Raw genomic sequence first — 25,335 nt, forward strand, 5'->3', positions numbered from 1 at the left:
CTGTAATTTGTGAGAACTTTCGTCTACCACAAATGCTAGGAATGTTTGAGAGCAAGCAGTCTTAATAACAGTAATACGGGTTTTTATTAAAAGCGGTGTGGTGCACAGTAAGTTGCACCTGAAAATTTCTCACCATTGCAAAGAGTTTAATGATACATAACTTATTCTATATTGGAGGGCAAAGCAGGGACAGAAACGAGGTTTCTAATCAGAGACTTCCCTTACTAAGTAAAAATAAGATACATTGGCCTATAGGCCCTCTATAACAGCTTTGCTTTACAAAAGAAGCCTCCAGTTTTGTAGCCTCGTGCCATTTGAAAAAAAAATGTTTACAGGCACACCGTGCTTACAGAAAAATTACAAAATTTGGTACAAAAGAATTGATGGGAGAATATCATGGAAATACCTAACAAATCCATCATAACATGCTCTTTTCCAGGACTTCCTTCATTAGTTCCTTTGGGGCTGTATTATAGGCAATACAGAAGTCAGCAAGGGCAGAAGAAACAGATCAGATGATCAGCAGAAACATAGCAATAATATTAATCAATCAAGTGGAATTGAAGCATTCATAAAGGGTGTTGCTTAAATCTAGGATTTATTTTGTGGTAACTGCCAGAATGAAGAAAATTATCCTGCTTTCCCTTCCTCAAAAACTCATCGATGGCATAAGTTAATGAAGTAAGTATATCCAGTTATGATCTTACCTAGCAAACCAGTGAACTTTTCATACTGTCTGTACGCTTGATTAGCAAGCATTTCTGTACCATATACAATGATGGCCCCTGATTCTTGGGCTTCTTTTAAGAGTCTGGTTCATTTTGGTGCATAAACCACATAAAAAACAAGAGCATAGTTCTTCAAAGCTTTCTGTGGAAGAGCATACAGGAAAAGAACATGGTTCAACTTGATGGTGAATCAAAACTAATCATGAAATAACGTAAAAGGTTCACATTACTTGAGAGCATGAGACAAAGCATCATTTATGTAGACATTGCAGCTTATACATTGCTACTATATGAAGTGCAACCACATTTTGTCAAATTTACCCACAATAATAATGATTGCCAATGCTGCGATTTTTACAAAAGGAGATAAATTAAAAAAAAAAAACGATCTTTATGTCTCCTCCAAAGCTGGGTTATTGTTGAGCTTGATGTAAGAAATTATCAGGATGGTACACTAAAGATGTCAATATCACATCATACTCTTCCATCCGGTGATTCAGATATTCCAGTGATGAACACCTCTTTTATTTTTACTTTATTTTATTGTAATACACTCAGTTACTTTATTTCGAGTACGCCCAGGTTACTCTCCGAGAGATTTATGCATGTTTCTCTCAAATGCCACGTAGGACAGTTGAAATTGTTTAATAAAATAACAAATATGGGACCACATCTCCATTAGTTGAAGTATGTTAACACTGTTTGTTCTATTCTTCTTTCTCTGTCTTCACTTCAACTAACATGTTCTTTCTTGTTCCTGTTCTTCATCCCTCTCTGAAGTTGTTCGTCGGCCTCTCTCTATTCACTCGCTCTGCCCTCCTCTTTCCTTGGTGTCCCCATGAATTACTTGTGGAATTGGTAAGGCTATCCCTAAGTAGCATTTTCCATAGATTTGATGTGATTTGGGCGGCTTTATCGAGGTGATATTCTGTCGATTCTTTCTTTGAATTGTTTTGTAAATGGTAATTGCTGATGAATTGTGAAATGTTGTTGAATTGTGAGATGTGTAGCTTATTTTTTTGTAGAAATTGGTAATCCCATACGTGGCTAAATTGTTATTTGGTAATTACTTGTTTGTTAATTGGTAATTTTTATTGAATGGCTTAATTTTGGCAATGCGATTTAAAATTCCATACTTTTTGTTCGTTAATTGTAATAATGTTGAACTCGTTCAGTTGTTGTTTTTAAAGTATAATCTTTATAGTGGTTGAAATTTGTTTTTGGGATATTATATGTGTTTGGAATGTTATGCGTTGGATTTATTTATTGTTTCTTAGTAGCGTAGTATAATATTGATCTATACTTGACCTGGGTTAACAATGATTGCTATTGTTGTTGGGATAGGTTTGATAGTTGATTTATGGTGTGATATTACTGAGATGGATGAGTTTATGGTAAGGGATGCAGATGATGTAGGTGTTTGTGATCCGGTATCTAATTTGATTGAAGTTGATTGTAGTAATGGTGATTATGATGAGTATTTGGTTACAGAGAAGTTGGACAGTGTTAATAATGATAAGTGGCGTACACCAATACAAACCTCTTCCCCAATTCAGTCTATGGAGATTGTTGAAACAAATTTTTCAACAAGCAAGGTCTCTGTTATGACCTCTGTTGATCCCCCAGAAGTTGGTATGATATTCAATGGTTGGAGGGAAATAGAGGAATTTTATAAGTCTTACGCAGAGCAATGTGGGTTTGGAGTTAGTAGAGTTCAAACTGCTTATACTCCTAAGAAAGAGATTAGGGGGATGACTTGGAAGTGTGAGTGTTGGGGTCCACCCAATCTGAGGGCGCAGAGGGAGGCAAGGAAAAGGGAAAAGCTAATGGAAGTTGGAGGAAGTGTTGGGAATAGGAATGGGGACATAGTAGAGAATGAGCTTGCGCGGTGCAAAAGAAAATCCAAAAAATGTGAGTGTGAAGCTAGGATTTATGCTAGTGTTAATAGGGAAGGGCTTTGGGTGCTGATAAGGGTTGAATTAGAGCATAGTCATAAGTTGGACCCCGCTATGGCTAAGTTAGTTAAAGAATATCGTATGAAGAAAATGACATCTACTGTTCGTAAGAGGTTGGTTAATTATTATGAGGTTGGAGTACCAGTGACTAAAATCCGTGGTTGTTTGGGAACCGAAAATGAGAACCTGCCAAATGTCAAGGATATGCAACATGAGGTGTATAAGAAAATACGATCGAAGATGGCGGGGGAGATGCGAATGCTATGATGGAATACTTTGTTTACATGCAATCTGACAACCATAAATTTTTCCATGTCAATCGTTTGGATGAAGAAGGTCGTTTGAAGGATGTACTTTGGGTTGATGCCTGTAGTATAGCTGCATATGAAGATTTGGAGATGTGGTGTGTTTCGATGCAACTTATCTCACCAATGAGTATGAGCTCCCGTTTTGTAATTTTGTCGGAGTTAATCATCATGGTCCTTCGCTGTTGTTAGATTGTGCTCTTGTATCTCGTGAAGATTCTGACACATTTCGTTGGATATTCCGTCACTGGTTGTCCTGTATGGCAACAAAGCTCCGTTAGCCATACTTACAGATCAAGCCCCTGCAATGAGGAAGCCCCTAGCTGAAGTTATGCCAAACACACGGCATCGATGGTGCATATGGCATATCTTAAAAAAAATTCCTGAAAAACTTGGGAAGTGTGCACTGTAAGTATTTATTGCTGCCTAATGGTGTATGGAATTTAGATGTTCTGATGTTATGATGTTCTGATCATATGGGATTGTTCTCTGTGATTTTTGTCCTGTTCCTTTCTTGTAAGGAGGGTATGAGTTTGATTATCCGTCTGCATTTCTCAGGTACAATGATTTCAAAAATCCTTTGAAGAATGTCATATACGACAGCTTCACTATCGATGAATTCCAAAAACGATGGTGTGAAGCAATGAAGTTGTATAAGTTAGAAGATAATGAGTGGCTGCAAGAGTTGTTTGTAGAGCGGCACATGTGGGTGCCTGCTTTCATGAAGGAGTACTTTTGGGCCGGGATGAAAACGACGCAGAGGGTTGAGAGCATAAACAGGTTCTTCGATGGTTTTGTTGACATGCACACTAAATTATGTGAATTCCCTGAAAAGTATAGCCAAGCATTGAAGAAGAGGGTGATGATGAGACTGATGCTGATGATAGGGATTCCAAATACGCCAGGCGGCTTGTTAGTGATTTCAAAGTTGAGAAGTTTTTTCAAAAAATCTACACTGATGTAAAATTCCAAGAACTACAAAAAGAATGTGGCCATATGTTGTATGTCATCCCCAAGGTCCAAGATGTTATAAGCTCTGCGGCTATTCAGTATGTAATTGAAGATAGAATTTGGATTAAAAAAAGTGGTACCACTGAGGAAGAGCTGACTGACTTCAAAAGATTGTACTTAGTTACCTTTAACCCTGTCACAAAAGACAGCTCTTGTGACTGTCGCAAGTTTGAGAAGGATGGCATTCTATGTAGGCACATCATAAGAGTGTGGGATGATAATAGGTTTAAAGATATTCCTCCCAAATTTGTACTTGTTCGGTGGCGGAAAGATGTTGTGAAGAGGCACACACGTGTAAAAGTTGCTTACCATGATCCCTTACAGACCAAGGAATGCAAACGGTACAACACTTTGATCCCTGACCTTGAGGCTTTGTGTGATGATGCGTCTCCAGTAGATGATGAAACAGTTGAGGCCGTTCGCAAAGAAATTTCCAAGCTTCACAAGGTGGTGAAAGAGAAGCGCGCAAAATTGTTAGAACAATTGGTGCTACCAAATCCGGAGATTAACTCTAAAATTTATCCCCTTGTCCCTACTCCGATGTCAACCCCTCAAGCAACACCCTCTGCAACAACTCCATTAGCTGCCACTACTCAATTAGCTGCTATGAGTCCACAAATTTCAGGAGGTAGCCAATTCACGCCTTTAAGCAATCATACTCCTAACTCCCCTTGCAATATTGGAGATCCAGTTATAAAAAAGAAACCTAGAGGGCGACCAAAGGGGTCTAGGAACAAAATGCTTGCTGAGTTAGGGTACAAGACCAGCAAGCTAAAAAATGATAAGGTATTACCTTTCCATATTGCAGATCATTTCCATACTTACTTAGTGTTATGTTGCTATTACATTCTTTGTTTTGCTTTTCAGGGCTCTCAAACTCAGGCGCAACCAACTGAATTTCCAGAGTCAAGCCAATTTGGGAAGAAGCCGGTATATTAATATTGTTTATGTTAAATCCTTATGCTGAGTTCTGGGAGGCTGCTGTTGAAGCTCAAGTCTTGGGCAATGACCCGTTATTGGATGATTTAAATTGTACCTCACCAATTTCTACTCCTGCAACTATTCCAATGTGTCAGCAATCAATATCCAACCCAGAGATGGCCAACAACAGCCCCATCAGCTCAACCTCCAACATTGGAGATCTGATTTCAAAAAAGACTCCTAAAGGGCGAACAAAAGGACCTAGGATCAAAACTCTTGCTGAGTTAGGCTACAACAACCGCAAGTTAAAAACTGCTAAGGTATTACCTGGTCTGTTGTTACCGTTTCCTTTCATTACAAAGCATTTTATACCTGTTAGGCTGTTCTTATACATTTATAAATGTGTGTATGCCTTCAGGGCTGTAATCAGACTCAACTCATTGATGCGCCAGACACACGACAATCTGTGAAAAAGCCGGTAATGGAAATTATGTTTATAATCAATATTTGTAAAGGTTGATTGAGTTATCTCTAAAGCCTGTGTTTGTGTCTATTTAGGGGAAGCGAAAGAAGGGTCAAAATTAGCTTGTCTATTTGGAGCGCAATCGATTCTGTTATAAACTTTTCATCAATTCTGCGCTGAGCATATGTGAATCAATTTTGCGCTGAGCATATTGACTGAATTTGTAATGTTTTAAATATTTTGTATATTATGATGAGCCTTTGAGCAACTGATACTGTCAAATTGTAATTTGGGCACTAATGGATTTAAGTGAACCAATATCTACATTGCCATTGTGTAATATCATAAAACAACAGTTACATTTTATAATCAAGTTAAGCCATTGTTAATATCATACTGATATCATACTTATATTAATTATAACCTACCTTATCATAATCTGCTAATTACATTGATTACAGGTTTCCCACCCAATCAAAGGAGATATCAATCAAAACAGATACAAAAAACCAAAAAAACCCTTACAACAAACCTTTAATTTTCATCATCCTACAATAGATCCAAAAAAAGCCTTTAGGTACAGACATGCAGTCAATTATCAGACATTCTCATACGAAACATTGATGAATCTTCACTTGTTTCTGGAGTTGCTTCGTGATTGTTCCCAGAAGAAGAATCCGAACCACTGTGATCATCATAATCGTACGTATCGCTCCTTGTTTTGAATGATTCGTCTGAATTGACAACTACTTCTTTCTCAGTTTCAGTTTCTGAGTCCGAAGTTTCATCACTTTGAGAATTCTCATCACTCTGTTTGTCTTCTTCACTTTCCTCTTTTGTCTCTTCTTCACCATCACTCTGACCAGCACCATCAGCATCACCCTCACCATCAGCATCACCCTCATCAGCACCACCACCCTCACCAGCACCATCACCCTCACCAGCATCATCACCCTCACCACCACCAGCACCATCACCCTCACCAGCACCATCACCCTGACATGCACCAGCACCTACACCATCAACACCCCCATCACCATGACCAACACCAACACCATCAACACCCCCATCACCCTGACCAGCACCACCACCATCAACACCATCACCCTGACCAGCACCCTCACCAGCACCATCATTGTCTGAATCGACAATAATAATTGGCCACTCTCCACAACCATCCCTCACATCTTATCTTTTCCTTTTATTACTTTTTTCTCCTTTTTCCTTTTTGGTCTTCCCTTGTTCTTCCAGAAATTCTAGATGACTATTCATCTTCTTCTATATCTCTGTAACATACAAACGAAAGCTTGCTGCATTTTCTTCTTTTGATTTCAGTTCATTCGGCTTCCAGATTGGTGGTGCAAAAACTTTCCCAGAGGTGGCGGTACTATCAGTGCTTTCCATTGTTGGGAGATGGAAATAGAAGGTGATAGAAAGAGTCAGAAAAAGCAAGCAATAAAATGAAGGTGATAGACAGAGGCAATGCTACACATCACGCAATATAAAGATATAATTGGACCAATCACAAGCAAGCAATGATGACTAACTCTTGAAAGAATAAAGAATAAAGTCTTTATCAATTCTCAAGCATTGTACTTTGAATTTTAAAAGGCAATATTTAGAAAGTACCTTTTTCGTAAATTTCCTTTTATGCACACTATCTACACGCACGTGTGTTAGTCGATGTTCCTATTTTTAGACAACGATTTATTATTTCTAATATGTATTGATAATACGATCTTGCTAACGAGCGCCCCGGGGTGTTAGATAAGGAATAATTTTATTGGTTGAATTGGTATGAAGTTAGGAATGCATGACAAAATCACGCGTCGTTCAGTGTAATAAGTTCCAAATACTGCGATAATAACTTTGAGAATATTATATTTATAATCTGAAACTTCTAAATATTAAAAACATTATAATAAGTTACATATATGATTATTATTCATTACAATAAGCTATAACCGTTAATAAGTTTCAAATACATTTGACTTCATTAATAAAACTTCGAATAGAATCGTCAATAAAAACATTAAAAATGTATTAAATATACCAATTCCTCATTTATTAAATTAGTCAAAATAGATTAATATTAATAATAAATTATAATAGAATCATCAATTATATTATCCCATGTAAACTCAACCGGGTGTTAGTTTGATTTACATCAATAAATTGTTGTATTTTGAAAGATGACCTTAAGCGTCATTAAAATAACAGAAGCATCAATAAGAATAAAGAGACCAGTACGATTGTTATTAAAGAAGAGAAGTCGTTATCAGTTAAATTTGACTGTTTACCCGAAAGTTGACTTGTCTCACGAAAGTGGACCGGACTCGTTTTTAATCCTAATTGATTGATTTGAATTCACCTCAGTACAGTTTAACATTTACTTAATGTGATCAGCATGATTATATAAAGTAATTTCACTTTATAATTTTCAAAATAAAAAATATAACTACCCCATGTCAGCATGATTATATAAAGTAATTTCACTTTATAATTTTCAAAATAAAAAATATAACTACCATTTTCAAAATAAAAACCAACCACTGTAATTTATAAAATATAACTACCCTTTTAGAAAAAAAACCTACCACCCTTTTGTTTACATTATTTTTAATTTCTTATTCTGCATGAACATTATAACAATCGCAAACAATCTGGCCTATATGGACACGCGTTATATGAACATTATAATTTTACATGAGACATACGCAAATTGCGTGTGCAACATAAGAAGATTTAAATTGATAAAACAAATTGATTTAAATTGATAAACCAAATTGATTTAAATTGATAAACCATAAACCGGACACTTATTTGATTTATATCCAATCAAACATAAACCCTACTAAATTCACAATACTTAATTAACAAATAAAATCAAAAACAAAAAACCAGACACTTAATTGATAAACCATGAACCGGACACATAATTAATAATCAAAGACACTGAAACTTGATTGTTCAAAAGAAAAACAGAGTATCAAACTAGATAATTTGTAAATCAAGAAAATAAAACATTTTAGCAACTAATAATCTAATCTAATCCCCCTACCTAAAAAGATTCCACATTTTATCAAAAAACAAAATACAGAATCAGATGTAGTTGTCGTAAATCTATTAACCTCATCAGTCAAGCTTTTCGATTGTTGAAGTCGAGTGCCCGTATGCACCTGAATCCTGGCCAGAAACCTCCGGAGACCAGTGATCACGTACATGATAAGCAGGGTACGGAACGTCAATGGGGCTTCTGGATCTCCTCTGCCTGACCGTCCATTGCCTTGGCCTGCGCCTTGGTTGCACTCCTTGACCAACTTGCCCAACAGCTTCTCCTGCACCAGCGGCTCCCTGACCAGAAGCATCTCCCACTCCCTCTTGCACATCCCCAACCCTAGCAGCAGCCCTCTTCATAGCCTGTGACTTTGCCCTCTTGGTGGGCCTCCTCCCACCCCCTAACTTAAGCGTACTGTCCTTCACCCCCTGTTCCTTTTGTTTTTGTGCTTCACTGGCCTTTGCCTTTTCAATATAAATTTTAGAAATGGTTGTCTCAACATCACGCAATTCACTGTCAAGGTTGTTGCACAAGCACTGGTAGTTAAGTAATTGGTCTTTTATCATTTTCTGCCTCAACTCAAGGAATTGGAGTTCTGTGTATTTGGGTTGATCGTGCTCTGTCACTACCATTGGTTGTTTCCCTTTGTTCTGTTTCACCATTTTGATTAAAATAAAAGTAGGATATTGGGAAGAATTGGAAGAAAATACTATTATGTGAAAACAGAAAAATATTTTCACAGGAGAAGTTATGCGAAAAAGGAAGTTGATAAACCATAAAGATAGTGGGAGAAGTTATTATATCATGGTATGATGCATACGTGTCGTTTGAATTCCCAAATTAATTCACAAGTTTTTTTTTTTTTAATTAGGATGAGTTAATTTTATTTCAGAAAAAGGAAAAATAAAAAATTACACGTGGTTTTACAATTTTCCCAATTAAATTAAGCAAAGACAAGTTATAACTATGTTTCTTATTATTTACGTGTTACGGACTATGTAAAATAGCAGACACGGACACGAACCAAAGCAATTCCGTTATTGACCTTTCACAACAAAGTAGTAATAGTAATAAACCTTTTCCAAGATGGTGATACGTTTTAAAAATTAAAATATAAGTTGTATATTTTAAAATATTAATTAGAAATGGTAACAAACTACCCCCGGTCCAAATTACTCGCGACTTTGGAAAATTTCACTTTCCCAAAATACCCCTTTCATCTTTTAAAACCACCATATTTTTAAAAATATAACTACCAAAAAAAAATTAAAAACAAAAATAAAAAAAAGACCACCCCTTCAATTTATAGTTTAAAACCCCCCCAAAAAAAAAATTAGAATTAAAAAAAAATTATAAAATAAAATTGGGATTTGGGGGGCTTCCAGGAGTCGAACCTAATAGAGTTGATCATTTGCGGGCTTGGGTGGGAAGCGGGCCGGTTTATGCCTATTTTTTTGTCCAACGAGCTTCATGTATCAAACCCGAACATTGTCCATGCCCGCTTACTGAACGGGCCGGACTTCACTGCGGGCTAACGGGCATAAAAATTTTGATTTATTTTTATAACACTAATTAATGTACTCCCTCCGTCCCCGAATGATAGTCAGTATTGACATTTTTGGACATCCAAAATGTTAGTCACATTTCACAATTTAAGGTCCCATACAATAACACAAAATGATCAACTCTAACAAAAAAATATAACTACCAAAAAAATATGACTTATATACCCTCATTTTATTTGGCTAAAAAAAATATGACTTATGTACTTTATTTATTTCTCCTTGGATGAAGTATTTATTATTTACATGTGCTAAAAATATTTTGGTACACTTAAAATTTTTTATTCACACAAAATAGAAATTAAAAACCAAAAAATATGTCCTAATGGAAATTAAAAACACACAAAATATGTCATAATACACAAAGAATTATTTTTATTATTAAATATAACACTAACTAAATAAAATTATTAAAATAGTATTATTATTATTATTATAAACGGGCCGGGCGGGCTACCCAACGACACATATTTTTTTGACCGCCCATTCACATTTGTATTTTCCGGGAATGTTCATTTACTTTAATGTTTTTTTGTAGATTACCACCCTAAAATTTAATAACATGTCTTGAAATTGAAATAAACACCCAATTTTGTTCAAATTAAAAATAACCACCCATATTTTACAAACCTGTAAATAAAAAATAACGACCCATATTTTACAAACCTGTAAATTAAAAATAACGACCCAAATTGAAATAAACACCCAATTTAGTTCAAATTATAAATAACGACCCATATTTTACAAACCTGTCGGTTGTACCACCCCTACCTATACTACGGCCAGTTGTTTTTTAATTTTGGGAAAATGTAGACAATTATGCTGTGTAAGGAGGGTTCCACAAGCGTGATATAATGTCCTTCCAAATAACCCTTGTGCTTCAATTGAATTAAAATTTGTTTTGAATAACCCATGTACTTTTTTTTGTTGTAATCTTCATAAAAACCCTAATTATTTTCGTAAATTGTTCTTCAACAATAGCCCTGTACTGTAACTGTTTGCAATCCATAAACCCTTTTGTACTCTTCTTATCGTCACATTCCAAATTTATATTATAAAAAAATAAAGAACAACATATTAAGCTCAACAAAATAAGTTTATAAACAGATTAATTTTTTTAAAAAAGTTTAATCAAAACAAAAAAACTTGTCAAAACTACATAAACTTTAGCTACAGATAATAGTTTTCAGAAATTAAACAGATGAACATTTTTATTCCCCAAACAACAACTTGAACCCATCACAGTAAGCCCACCACTTTCCAGACATCCCCTTCCGGAACTCACTCCCGTCACTGTCAATGAGAGAGTCCAAGGCCCAGTCCTTGGTGGTTAGCTCCTTCAGAGTTGTCTCGGCATCCAAAGTCTGCCTGTACCACATCCTTCTGAAGTCCTTGCAAACCAGCTTGACACACATACCATCCCAAACATCAAGTCTTGGAAATATATTGTTGCACATAATGTCCTCCATGGACAACAGACGGTGACTGTCGTCAAGCCCATGACGAGCTATCCTCCTCCACCCCCTGCAGACACTTGTAATGCACTCACTGTCCGCAGGGTCTTTGAGTCGACTGAAGACATGCACATCCAAAATGTCTCCCATACACAGGAGTGGGTGCAGGTCATCAAGGTTGGCCATGATCCTAAGTAATTAAAATCAAGAGTCAACGACCAAATACAGAAAATCATTGTTTTTTTTACAAGAATTTCATATTGTTAAGACCTTTAAATACGCTTTTCAAGTGTTTCAATTATAATAAGGTTGATAATTAATTTTACTTTATATCATAAACACACAATAATTCAGTACAGAGTTTATTAACAACTGTTCCCTGTTTTTAACACTTTTTAATTTGCTTTTCTATTGTTTCAATTCAACATCGGAGTGATAATTCACTGTAATTTATATCATAAACAAACAATTATTACAACAAGTATTACCTTAGTAACCTCCTAATTCAACTAATTTTGCAACAGGAATTCAAGTGAATTCGGTAAATTACATTAGAAGAACTATTCAACCAATTAGAACTATTCAACCCATAAACCTCAGCGATAATTCAATGTAATTAAACAAAATAAAAACCTATGAAACAAACAAAACTTAATTAATTTTAAAACACAATTCAACTCTACATCAAAGAACTATTAAACCCAAACATTAGCCATATAAATATTCGAAACATTTTCTAGCAAATATTAAACCACAAAAAAAAAAAAAATTTGCAAGAACAGCGTAGATGATTTACCTCGCAATTGTATATATACGGAGTCGGAAGAGCCTTGCTACTGTATTTTCACGTTCCTTGAAGGTTTGAAAATGGAGTGTTGTCGTTGAAGAAGAGAGGAAATGAAAAGGCGCTTAGCTTTTTATGGAGAAATGATATTTTTAAATGTACCGAGTGAACTTAATTTGCTGAGTGAACTTAATTTAGTCAATTTGCGTGCTTCGAAATTGCATCGAAATTAGAACCCAAGTTTAACCTTAACTTTAATTAAGGTTAATCCTTAATTTGATTAACTTGAATTTATTAATCAATCATCTAAACATCATCACATAAAATCTTAGCGTAACTTTAAATTACCGGGATTACATCGTAATAAACCAACTAAACATAAAAATTAAAGAGAACCAAAACTACTTATATCGTAATAATTAATCATGATCTGATATTAACCAACTAAAGGTACTCCACATTGGTCAACCAACATTTGAGTCAACCCGGCACGAAGCAGTCTGTTGGGTTACTCAGTCAATGCGTATCAGCTCAACACGATACGAAATAGACCTGTTTAATAACCGATATTATCCGATTTGTTTTGACCCGAACTCATATTAACCCGATCCGATTAATTATTATTCATCAATATTCAAATTCTTATACTATATATTTAGTAATTATATCACCATATGTAACTATATACAAATTGAATTAGTAATTATATACAAATTGAATAAGTAAAAATAACTACTCTAACAAATATTGCTAAAAAATTGAATCATCAATAAACTAAAGTAATAAACTAAAGTAATAGTAAGAGTTGTAAACTTGAAATAATTAAAAAAAAGTGACATACATTTTTGTATAAATCACCATATGTAACTATTATTCGTCAATGTATCACTAGCTCGGTCACACTTCTCACTTATATAGGTATGATAACTCATCAATAATTATTCAATCTCAATTTTCCTCAAAGATTAAAATTACACATAACTTGTTCAAATGAGAAAACTTCAAGAATGGATAGTTATTAATAATCATATTGACCCAAAAATAAGGTAAACACAAAACAATATCTCTAGTTTAAAAATAACCTTATTTGGATATGATTTTGGTCAAGTCAACCAAAATCCAGCCAAACCCAAAAAGGAACAGAAATTACCCTATACGAAGTTACCTGGTTAACCCGTTTTAAACCTGATCCAAACAAACATATCCGAACCGAAAGTCAATCGATCTCAAGTATACCCGAGCCGTACTCGACCCGGACTTGATAGACCTGGGCCTGAATTTGACCCGATCTGACCTGATCCGAGTAAAAAGGATAATTTTGATCCGAACATATTCGACCAGAATAGACCCGACCAGAATATATACGACCCAAACTCCATCCGGTTATCCAAACTGGCACCTCTAATTGGGATGGTGCCACGACCGTGACACAATGTCCTAAAACATTTTATTAACTCCGTTCGCAACTTCTTGTGTTTCAAATAAATAAAAATATATTATTTTTAAAAAAGTAACGTTTCTATTGCACAATTAATTACTCAGCTCCCTCTTATAATTTCATTGCCTTTCAAACAAAACACCAACACTACTACACTTAAAAATCCAAACCCTAACCCATGTTCATCATCAAATATATTTGTCTCTCAAAATACAATTTGATTCTTAATTTTACTTCACTTCAACCAGGTATTTCGCTGTATTCTCAAGCCTTTTCATTTTTTTTTACTTTATTTACATGCATTCATTTAAATTATGCGACTGAAGTGCTCTAATTATGTATTTCCTGTAGTTTAACGATAATTTTGATTAACCCATATGAGAACAATTCTACATTTGACATTTTCCTATGAATAATTGTTATTTTTGTTTAATTTTCTTTATAATTTGTCCTGTTTGAAGTCGTATTTTGTGGTTTCCGTCTTTGTGATAGTTCAATTTATATGTTTATAAAGACATTATTTTGTTTAAACACACTCATGTCCTGTCCTGATTTGTTATTTTATTAGATCTGTTTTGGGTAATTGATACCGATTTGTCAGTTATTTTGCTATTTTTGGTAGTATAATTATGTTCTAGTGGTTCTTTGATATAAAGAAAATGACATAATTCCTTGTTTATTTTAATTTGATTTCTTTGTTTTAATTTTAACAAAAGGACATAGTATGATTTATTTGATTTATTTTTACTATTTTTTAACATTAACTAGAGTACATCCTTTTTATATTGGACTAATCCTTTGTTGGTAATTGGACTAATCCTTTGTTTGTAATTGAATTAAATCATTTGTTTGTAATTGGACTAATCCTTTATTATTATTATTTTCAATTTTTCTCCATTTGTTAGACTAATCCTTTAGTAGGAGCTACAATGTTCGTTAACCGATTTGAATTCGAGATCGACACTCGTAGGCGGTTGAAAAATGTGGTGAGTTCATTGGCTATGTAATTGAACATATAATATGTAGCTTTGCTATGTAAATTATCATACAAACAAAGGATTTAATTGTGGTCCTTTGTTATTAATTAAAATCCTTCGTTGTGAATTGTGATTCCTTTGCTATTTACTTTGTCATCAGCCTCTTCCAAATTGTGTAACTCGTGGGGTTAATGAGTACTGGACCGCGTGGGATAAGAACCGAGGAGAGATTGTTTTGACTCTACAACGCGGAAGTGATAATACTAAACACATGGTCCATTTAAAAGAAATTGTTTGGGGTGATGGCAGTGTTGAGACGTTTTTTAAGCAAGGGTTGGGGCGATTTTGTAAGATCAAACAACTTACAACTTGGAGATCGTATTTTGTTGACCTTACATACCATTGTGGACATGATATATCAGGTTAGGATTTGGAGGGATGACATGGAAATAACTGGAAATGGAGTAGGATCGAGTACGGAAATTGAAAAATCGCACTTTAATTTCCAGTTCCTATACAACTATGTTTGGAAACCAACACTTGTAAGTTGTAATTGATTTCTTGTTACAATTGAACATGTTTTTTGTTACACAATCCTATCTTACTTAGTTATTTATTTAATTGTTTTAGAACGACCCTCTAGCCTTTTCCAGAGCACATTTCAACGGACTTGGAAAAGAAACCAAAGTTGCATTGTATAATAACACTAAGAAGTATGAAGCCACAATACACATTAGGAGAGATAAAAATCTTAAGATTGTTTCTTGCAGTATCAAGAAAGGAATGCTAGAGTTCATTCGCGATGAGGAGGTTGAAGTCGATGATAAAGTTCGCGTTGAGTTGTATGGCATGAATCCAAACCCAACATTGATCATAATTTTTATATGACAAGGTGTATGGCCACAATTGGAATTAGAACAACTTAAGGTATTATAATGCAATGCTTCTATACGGATGTAGCTATTTATTTGCATATTTTGTTTTTGTCAACTAGAAGATTTTCCCATTTGCAGAATGTGGCGCACTTGGAATCAGAAGTATGGAAGGACTAGGTGGAGGAATTTTTTAAAAATTACTTTTCAAGTATGTTTATTTTAGTCTTAAAACTTTGGGATGTGTACTTTGGGATGTTTAATGACTAATCTCCTTGTGTCGAGAGATTTAGTCCATGGATTTATTTTGCAAACTTTATGACCTATGCAATTATTGTTTAAGTAATCATGACATATTGTTTATTTAGGTTTATTCATGACATATCGTTTAATTAGGTCCATATGAGCCGTTACCTTCTCCTTTGTTTATTTTTATATTTTTTTTCTTTACTTTTTTTTTCCACTATTAATTTTATGTTTAGAATTAATTAACATGTATCACCGTTTAATTTATTTCAGAAATAGGGAAATATAAAAAAATAATTAACATGCAATATGTATTAAGCATACTTTAAAAATATACGCTGGATTAGTCATCAAAATATCCATCATTAGTCATCAAAATACCCATCATTCATTCTTAATTAGGCCCATACAAGTCATGGTGCATTCGCAATACATTTTTAAAAAAATTTACAATAACATGCTTCCACTGCTGCAACTAATCATCCTTAACATCCCCAAAATAAGGCTAATAACCCTAAACCCAAACATCCCCAAAAGAAGGCTAATAACCTATTGGGCTAAATAGGAATGACCTCTACCTAACACAATCCTTATACAAAATGTTAACCAATAACTACTACATACTACCATGCACTGATGCAACTAATAAGACTCTGGGAAAGCATAAACATAGTCCACATTCTTAATCCCTGCTTGTCCAATTGTGGAATTGCGATGCGTTTCAATTCCATGTCTTGATGCATTAACTTCAAGCAGTTCGGGTCTCTGTTGACCTCAGCAGCCCATTTGTCAAACAACCTCCATAGCTTCAAAGTGAGCTTCCCGTACACCCTGACCTCGTGGGGAGGAGTACAAGTGTTCCTGTTGTAGAAGAACTTAAACCTTGTGTTCATATTCTTCGTGGGATCCTTCAAACATTCAAAAAAATAAATAGATAAATATCAAGTACTTTCACAGTATGATAAAAAATTAAATAACAATTAAAAAAAGCAAAAATTAAACAACTTTATAAAAATTAACAACATAATAGCTAAGGAAAACAAACAAAGTAAATCAATTTTACCACTCTCTGGACAGAAATGATGTCACCAGTACGGATCCTGACACTAGCAGTTGTATCCGTTGGTGCAATTATCAAGCCTTGTTTCTTCAGAACAATCTCCAGGATTGTGAGATCTAAACGGGAATCATAATCACCATATATGGCTTCAAATGTTTCATCATCCCTCACCTCATAAACAACACCCATGTCATACCGTTGTTTACTTTTCACAATAATTGTGTGGCAGTTTACAGCTCCCTCTTCCTCGACTCCATGTTGCATCACATCTTGCTCAACCACAGGACCCACATTCCCATCTACAACAGCATCATTGTTTGCTTTAAGTGCCTGGACGACTACCAAGCCATTACCCATTTGTTGCTTTACCTTGGCTTTAGTAGCTAGGCCAGACTGGTGGGTTGGTGCATGTTCCATAATCCTCATAGAGGCATTATGATTCAAGCTCTAAACCCTCAGACTTTGTTGCTTCCGAGGGAAACGCTTGGTGTTCCTATTTTTGGTAGGACATGGAGGCTTTGGTTTTGATTTGGATGCTACAAGAGGCTTTGGTTTTGATTTGGATACAAGAGGCTTTGAAAACTTGGGTGTTTGATTTGATTTGGGTCCCAAATGAGAAGAAAAGGATTTGTTTAGGGAAGCCATGGAAACCCTAATGAGAGATGTGGAGGTTTTTTTTTCATATTTTGGAGGCGAATATAAAGTTACCCACCATCATGACTTTTATAGTAAAGGACATCCAATGACCAATTGACACATTGGAGAGTTAAAGGCGGGAAAATTTTCACAATACAATATTTACTGTATGGTTCTTTGATTTAATTTAATGTCATTAGTGTACTGCTTAGTAATGATTGTTAAAACTTTAAAATTATCTTTTATTATTTATTTAATATTATTAACATTATCATATATATGGAAGGCGTTGGCGATAATAAACTTTAAAATTATCGTTTACTATCGATCTAATATTACCAACACTATAATATGTTTGGATAGCGTTGGCTTTGCGAACCTTTAAGTAAGTTTATTAGTTAAATAATTAAAACTTTAAAATTATTGTTTATTATCGATCTAATTAAGATATAATAAGTTTGGATGCCGTTGGCTTTGGGTCGCAAATTAAAATTATTTCTTTGATGATTACAATATTTTGCGATTCATTCAAATCTATAAAATGAAAATATGTAAGTAAAGATAAGGTTAGCGGCACATTACAATTTATAACTCACTTATGAATTAAAAAAAAATCAATTGATCATGAAAGTAACTAAAAAGAACATTACATACTCCCTAATCAAAAGCTGAAAATATTAAGGTAAAATTTCTACCAAGCATATAGTTACAAATTTTGTTTAGACATTGGAAACTTCAACTTCGAGAATTGCATCTAAATAGGTACTTACCTCTATCCCCTAAATTATGGACTACTTATCTCTTTTACAAAAAAAAAAAATATGTCTTTGTTGGATTTGACCTTTCACAAATAGATGTCATCACCTTGTCTCCCGCTGAATTTAACCCTTAGGCAACTTTATCTTCTCCTTTGTTTGGTTTATTGCTCACCTAAAAAACCAATGGATAAAACAGAGGTAAATGTGTAATTGGTTATCAAATAGTAGTACAGTATACAAGATAATATCAAATGATTTAATTGTAAACTTAACCATAGTCATATTCATATTAATAAGAGTATTAATATGACTATTTATTTTAAGATACCGTATTTGTTCAAAAAATTCCCTAAACTAATATTGTTATTAAAACTAACATTGATATTAAAACTAATATTAAAATGTGCAACAACTATTTTAAGACACCGTACTTGTTCAAATGGTGCTTAAAGGTTCAACTATTTGAAATATACCTAATGACATACTAGAAGTACTCGTAGTCATCGTTGTCCGTGTCCTCCTCACCATGTACGCCTCCTACATCGGCCTTCTCAATCAAACCCGGCTTCTTAATTAAACAACATCAAATAAATTAAAAAGGATTAGTCCATGCAAATACAGGTAAAACCGGACAACTATTATTGTAAATAACACGTGTCGATATATGAACGTACAATTATTTTTGTAGACAACACGTGTCCATATAGGCTAGATTGTTTATGACGGTAAATCGGTATTGCACGATTGTCCCTTACAACGAGAACTCCACCCAGCCCTTTAATCGACCCAATTGCCTCAACCAGATATCCACCCATAATCTGCTTCGTGATGTAGGCCAATTGCATCTTGCTAGTTCTTGACTCGGTCACAATAACCATCATAGGGGAGTAAGTTTCCAACAAAATTGCAACATTCTCAGCAAAGGAGGGTCTGTGGACACTCTTATCGTTCCAGAAAATGACCTTTGATCCCTTCCTAAAGCTTCGACTTGAGTTCAAAAACGCTGCCTTTTCTAAACTAATAGAGACACTGAAAAATCTAATATCATTCAAATCCGTTATGCATGAATGCACGTTAATTTGAATGTGTCCAATTCCATGCTCTACATTCAGTACATGGACACCGTGTCTATTGGCACCAAGTAAAATTTCTTTCGTTTTCAATGGGAGGGTGTATACTGGGATTTCATTAGGCCTAATTAGTATTTTCAAATCAAACACATGGACTAAATCCCTTGGTATTAAATCTGGCGTTAACTCAGAGGTTTGATTGAAATACCATTTCATGTAAATTGAGGCGCCCCGTCGTCCATAAGCATCCATATCCCTGAGAACAGGCGTATAGGCTGGTTGGGCCTCATCGGTAGCTGAAAATTTCATGACTCGGTTTGGTGACCCGTACATAACACCTGTTTCTGGGGTACTGCACAATTCATCTACTAACATGCTTACTGGACATTCATTAATCATGGATAAGTCCGAGTCGTCAAAGAAATATGTCGTTGAATTAAAATCCATTTCGGGTTCATTAGTAGGGAAAACAAGATCAAAATACAATGTTACATTGGAAGGGTGGTATTTCAGGTTATGTGTATTCATTTTACCTATCTGTAAATTTGCAAGTTTTGAAACAATGGAATCTGGATTTGTATCCATTTTAAAATTTGTGTAAAGGAATTTGAGTTTCTCTAGTATCTTCACTTCATTGAAAAGTATGTATATAAAGGATACTTGTTATCTATGTAATGTCATCCACACACATGGCAAGTTCACAACCTCCTAACCTTTTATTTACAACCCTAAACCCTAAATCTTTTATTTACAACCCTAAACCCTAAACCCTAAATCTTTTATTTACAACCCTAAACCCTAAATCCTAAACCCTAACCCTCAACCCTAAATCTTTTATTTACAACCCTAAACCCTAAAACCTAACCCTAAACCCTAAACCCTAAACCCTACCCCAGATACCCTAAATACCCTAAACCCTAAACCCTAAACCCTAACTCATAAACCCTAAACCTACAACCCTATCCCAGATACCCCAAACCCTAAACCCTAATACCTAAACGCTAAACCCTAATCCCTAAACCCTAAACCCTATACCCTAAATCCCTAAATACTAAACCCTAGATCACAAACCCTAAAGCTTAGATACTAGATATTGAACCCTAAACCCTAAACCCTACATCCTAGTCCCTAGACTGTAAATTCTAAACCCTAGACCATTAACCCTAAACTCAAAACCCTAAACACTTGACATTAAACCTTAAACCATAGATGAGCCATGCCCTAATACCCCAAGTCATAATCCCTAATACCTAAACGCTAAACCTTAATCCACCCTAAACCCTAAACCCTACCCTAGATACCCCAAAAACCCTATACCCTATTACCGTAAACCCTAGATTCTATACCCTAAACCCTATATGCCTATACCCTAAGTCATAATCCCTAAACTCTACAACCCTAGCTACCCCAGATACCCCAAAAACCCTAAACCCTATTACCGTAAAACTTTAATCATAACTAATAAGACGATTTCAATACTACATAAATCTTAAACCCACATCAACTATTAATACGATCGATTAACCTTAGATTGTATCTTTCGAATGATTGCACTGTTACTGGCTTTATGGGATTTTAAACCCGTGTTAAATTACAAATAATAAGACAATTTCTATTAATTTAACTATAACAATATCTTAAACTAATAACATGTATTATCGTTTACCCCCTACATTGTATCTTTCGATTAATTGAACTCTAACTCGGTCTATGACATTTTAAACCCTAACAATCGATTAACCCTGGGTTATTGCATGTTGGGTCATTCAACCATTAATGTAAACCTTAACCTTATTAGTTTTGTAAGAATTGTACGGTGTTTAAATAAATGTTTATCGTCGATAAATCCAAACCCTAAACACAACATAGATTGATGTGCTTGTTTATGAAAGCAATTTCAAATCTTAACTAATGGTGTACAACCGATAATAGATAACATAAACTTTTAAATATGGATTTGTCAACCTAAAACCAATCCCACCATCAATGACATTTTTAATCGGTCAATGCAAACTTAACATCTTGTTATTAGTAACTGATTACGCAAGTCCTACATCCCAATATGTATATCAACAAAGCTCAACATAATTCATCAACGGTCAGCATTGCACTTCAAGAATGGATTTATTTGCTAATGTTTGATACAAGGATTGCCAGCTTGGACAATTTTTAGCTTATAACCCCATGTGTTGCCTTAAGACCAAGCATATACTACTTGATTTAAAAAAATAAAATTTCCCGGCCTATAACTACTCTACCTATTAATATCATGCCATTACTTATCCTAACAACTTCAAACAAATATCTTTTATTTAAAAATTATATTAAATATAAAGGTTCAACATGAACAAAATCAGTTCTAGGCATATGATTTGGACATATTGATATTCCTCCAAAAAAAATTCGCAAAAATACATATTGTTTTATTTTTTACATTGACCATATAATTTGTATTCAAAATTCATATTATGTGGTTCATTAAAATAATTGTTAATGATCAAATGAAGATATCATAATAAATATTTTTATCATAATAAAAATATATAAATTATTAAATCCGTACCTTTTAAATATTACTTAACAAATGTCAATGAAATTATTAGGCATCCAAAATTTTATTTTTATTGTTGCTTCAATCCTTATCTAAATATGTAATATAGTACAAATCATGGGAGCACATATCCAGATTTTAGGTCATAGGTTCAGCCTATGCAAAAGAAATTTCAGTTGGCATGCCCTTCCCCAACGTTGTACTGATTTGACAAGACAAGGCATTACTCCAAAAGAAAGCTTAAAGTGCTCGCTTTGTCACTGGCTTTGCTGTAAAAGAAAGCTTAAAAGGCCTAGATTTTTCACTTTAAGTATCACTAAAAAAACACAAATCAACACAATTCACCTTGAATAAATTAAAATTAAAAAGACACAAATCAATATTAGCAATCCATTTGCAACTCAAAGCCCTTACTTAATTTTTTGCGAAATCAATATTACAATTAATAAACCAAAATTGTAGAGGTGGATTTTTTAAAAAATAAAAATTCAAACAAAGATAATGTTAAGCGTTAAAATATTAGCAATCCATTTGTGAAACTCAAAGCCCTAACTTAATTTTATGATAAACAATGGAAAGTACCATCACTATTGCATGTACCATCAACTAATTTAAATTATGGAATCTTTTTGCTGCTTTTTTAAAAAAATGTCATGAGATGACAATTCACAAGACTATGTATCACCTTTTATACAGCTGAATTACACCCTTAGCCAACTTCATAAGTTCCTATCTTTGCTTTATGTAAAACCCGGTGGATAAAACAAAACAGGATGCATCATCTTTTTACCCAAAATCTTCTTTCTTTTTAGCCATAACATATTATGTACAATTGTACTATGAAAAATAAAAAAAATAAAAAATTAATACATATTCAATTAGGTATTGAAAGCCAAAACAAAAAAATTACTACATATATTATTCTACTTATGGATGAAAATTATGGATTATAAAAATGTAAACAATTAGTTTGATTTAATAAATTATGCAATTCAAATTGTAAAAAATAAATAAATTTAATATTTTGGGGAATGGGGGGATTTAATAAATAATGTTGATGGCACCGTTAAAAGATGACAGGGTAGAATAATAAAGTGCAAAAACTAAAGACTACTATAAAACATGTTTGGACGTATTTTTAATTGTTTAACAATGAATAAAAAGTAAAACCATTTTCAATTTTTTGTACAAAGATATGGATAAGATTTGGAGGGACAACAAGTCTTTTGTCATATTGTGACCTATGCCTTGGGAAAGTATGCTATATTGCTATGTTGGGAATCACTTGAATTTATAATCAAAGTTAACCTAACAAGATTATTATTTATCTTATTAAGCGTGATTACAAGTACCAATTCCCTTTAAACATGCATAAAAGGTGATCAAGAAATAAATAATCAATAATAATCATGAAGAATAATAATAATCATATCATAATAATAATCATAATCATCATAAATAAAATAATCATCATCAAAATAATAATAAATTATAACAATTATAATCATAATCATGTTCTTGTTAATATTAAAGCATAATAAAAATAGCAAGATCCTAGGCATGATACTAACAAGATTAATAACAAACCCTACCATGTCACTAAGCAATAAAAATCAAATCTTTAACCCTAACATGATATTAACATGAATTAATATTAGGAAGAACATAGGAAGCATCATAACAATCATATTTAATATTAAAATTAACCTAGACATGATACTAGGAACATCATAATAACAATATAAACATGATGTCTACATCATAATTTCAATAAATCAATTAAAGTACTTACTTTGATGCCTCGTACCTCTTTCTAATAGCAAAATACACACGTTAGTAACTTCAAGGAAAATAATAAACAAACAATTAAATTAAATAATTGAAAGAGAGATTTGGGACCAAACCCTCAGAAATTAAAACCTTTCACGTCTAGGGCGAAGGAAACTTCGAATATGGCTAGGTGTTTCTAGATCTTGTGAATGTGGAATTTTGTATGAAAACAAAGTAAGAAAGAAAGATGAATGTAAGAATGCTAAAGAATTACTATTTAAGGAGAATTGGTGAATGATAGATGTCGATGATGAATGATAACGGAGTTTTTGATACGATATTTATAGAGAAAATCAGCCAAAAAAGATAATTTAACAAAACAGAGTCTGACGCTCAGGAAACAAGGTTGGCGCCAACCCTGGCTAGCTAGCGCCAGGCACCAGTGGCTAGCGCCAGGCGCCAATGGCTAGCGCCTGGCGATAAGTTTACCGTACTGGAAGATAAAATAATATAATTTCTTCGAAAATGCTATTTGATTTTGATTAAAACTCTAAAAAGTCAACAAAGTCAACTTATCAATGTTAATTGAATTAGGAATGAAAAGGACCTTCTAGAAGATTCTAGAAAACCAAAACCATTCCTAATTGCATTAGGAATGATAAATCATATTAGGCCCTCCCCTAGATCATTGGGCCGTACATAAAGCTCAAACCGGGCCCAGTTTAGTAAATTGGCCATAATTTCCTCATATTCATCGGAATTGGGCTTATAATATATCGTTGGAAAGGTCTTTGCAAGCCCCATCAAAATACACTACTATTGGACCCATATCATGGACCAACCAAACTGGATTGGCTGTTTTCTTAAAATAAAGTTTTCAAAAACAGAGAGAAGAGAAAAGAAATAAAAAACTTTCCGCAACACTAGACCTTTCCACACTTTCGTTTCATTCGATTATGATTCGACGTGAAAGGTACTCATCACTGGGTTTGGTTTTGGGGAGACACAAATGGGTGTCTACAGAAGCCCCCACTTTGACTGAGTTTGGAGAAACGCAAGTTTCGAAAACAAAAGTCAAAGTATCGATAGGGACGGAGAATGATTCCGAACGTTCTGCAATCCTAAACCAATCTTATAACGTCGATATCTGCAAAACTAGCATTAGTTAAACAGATAGAAGAGTTAAGAAACGCGTATCTTACACCGTCGAGCACACGTCTATGAAAGTAACCTATTGTTTTGATGACCTCTTGCAAGCTAGAGAATGCCATCCCGCTTGAAAACCGCTACACCCGTAACTGCTTCCAAATTAGAAGATTTCTTCGCCTGAAACTATCCTCCTCCGCATTGATAATATTCCACATCCTAGGGAATACCATCGAAGATTATTTCGCTTGAAAAAATCCTCATCCACATTGATAATATTCCACATCCTAGGGAACACTATCGAAAATTATTTCTCTCGAAATAATCCTCATTTGATACGATAATTTTCCAAAGGAAATTACCGAAGATCCACGCCTGTCGATATTTAAAAAGTTCTCCTGAACTTTGCCTCCACTATGCCTGTACGTCGGCGCTCTTTTGCTTTGAACCTGTATGTCGGTGCCTTTTGTTAATGAGCCAATGCTTAGGCGCTTTAAGCTAAGTGAGACGATCTCTTATCAGGTCGATCACTTTATGTAATCAAGCCGATTACTTAATCATGTCAAATTT

At 34.1% G+C, this 25,335-nt stretch overlaps 1 pseudogene; it reads right to left on the reverse strand.

Moving 5' to 3' along the window:
- Positions 1 to 418: 418 nt before the first annotated feature.
- LOC110708841 overlaps positions 419 to 25,335 on the reverse strand; it is a 74,456-nt pseudogene continuing 49,539 nt past the window's right edge.

This window comes from Chenopodium quinoa, unplaced genomic scaffold (genome assembly GCF_001683475.1).
Source record: "Chenopodium quinoa cultivar QQ74 unplaced genomic scaffold, ASM168347v1, whole genome shotgun sequence".
Classification (NCBI taxonomy): Eukaryota; Viridiplantae; Streptophyta; class Magnoliopsida; order Caryophyllales; family Amaranthaceae; genus Chenopodium; species Chenopodium quinoa.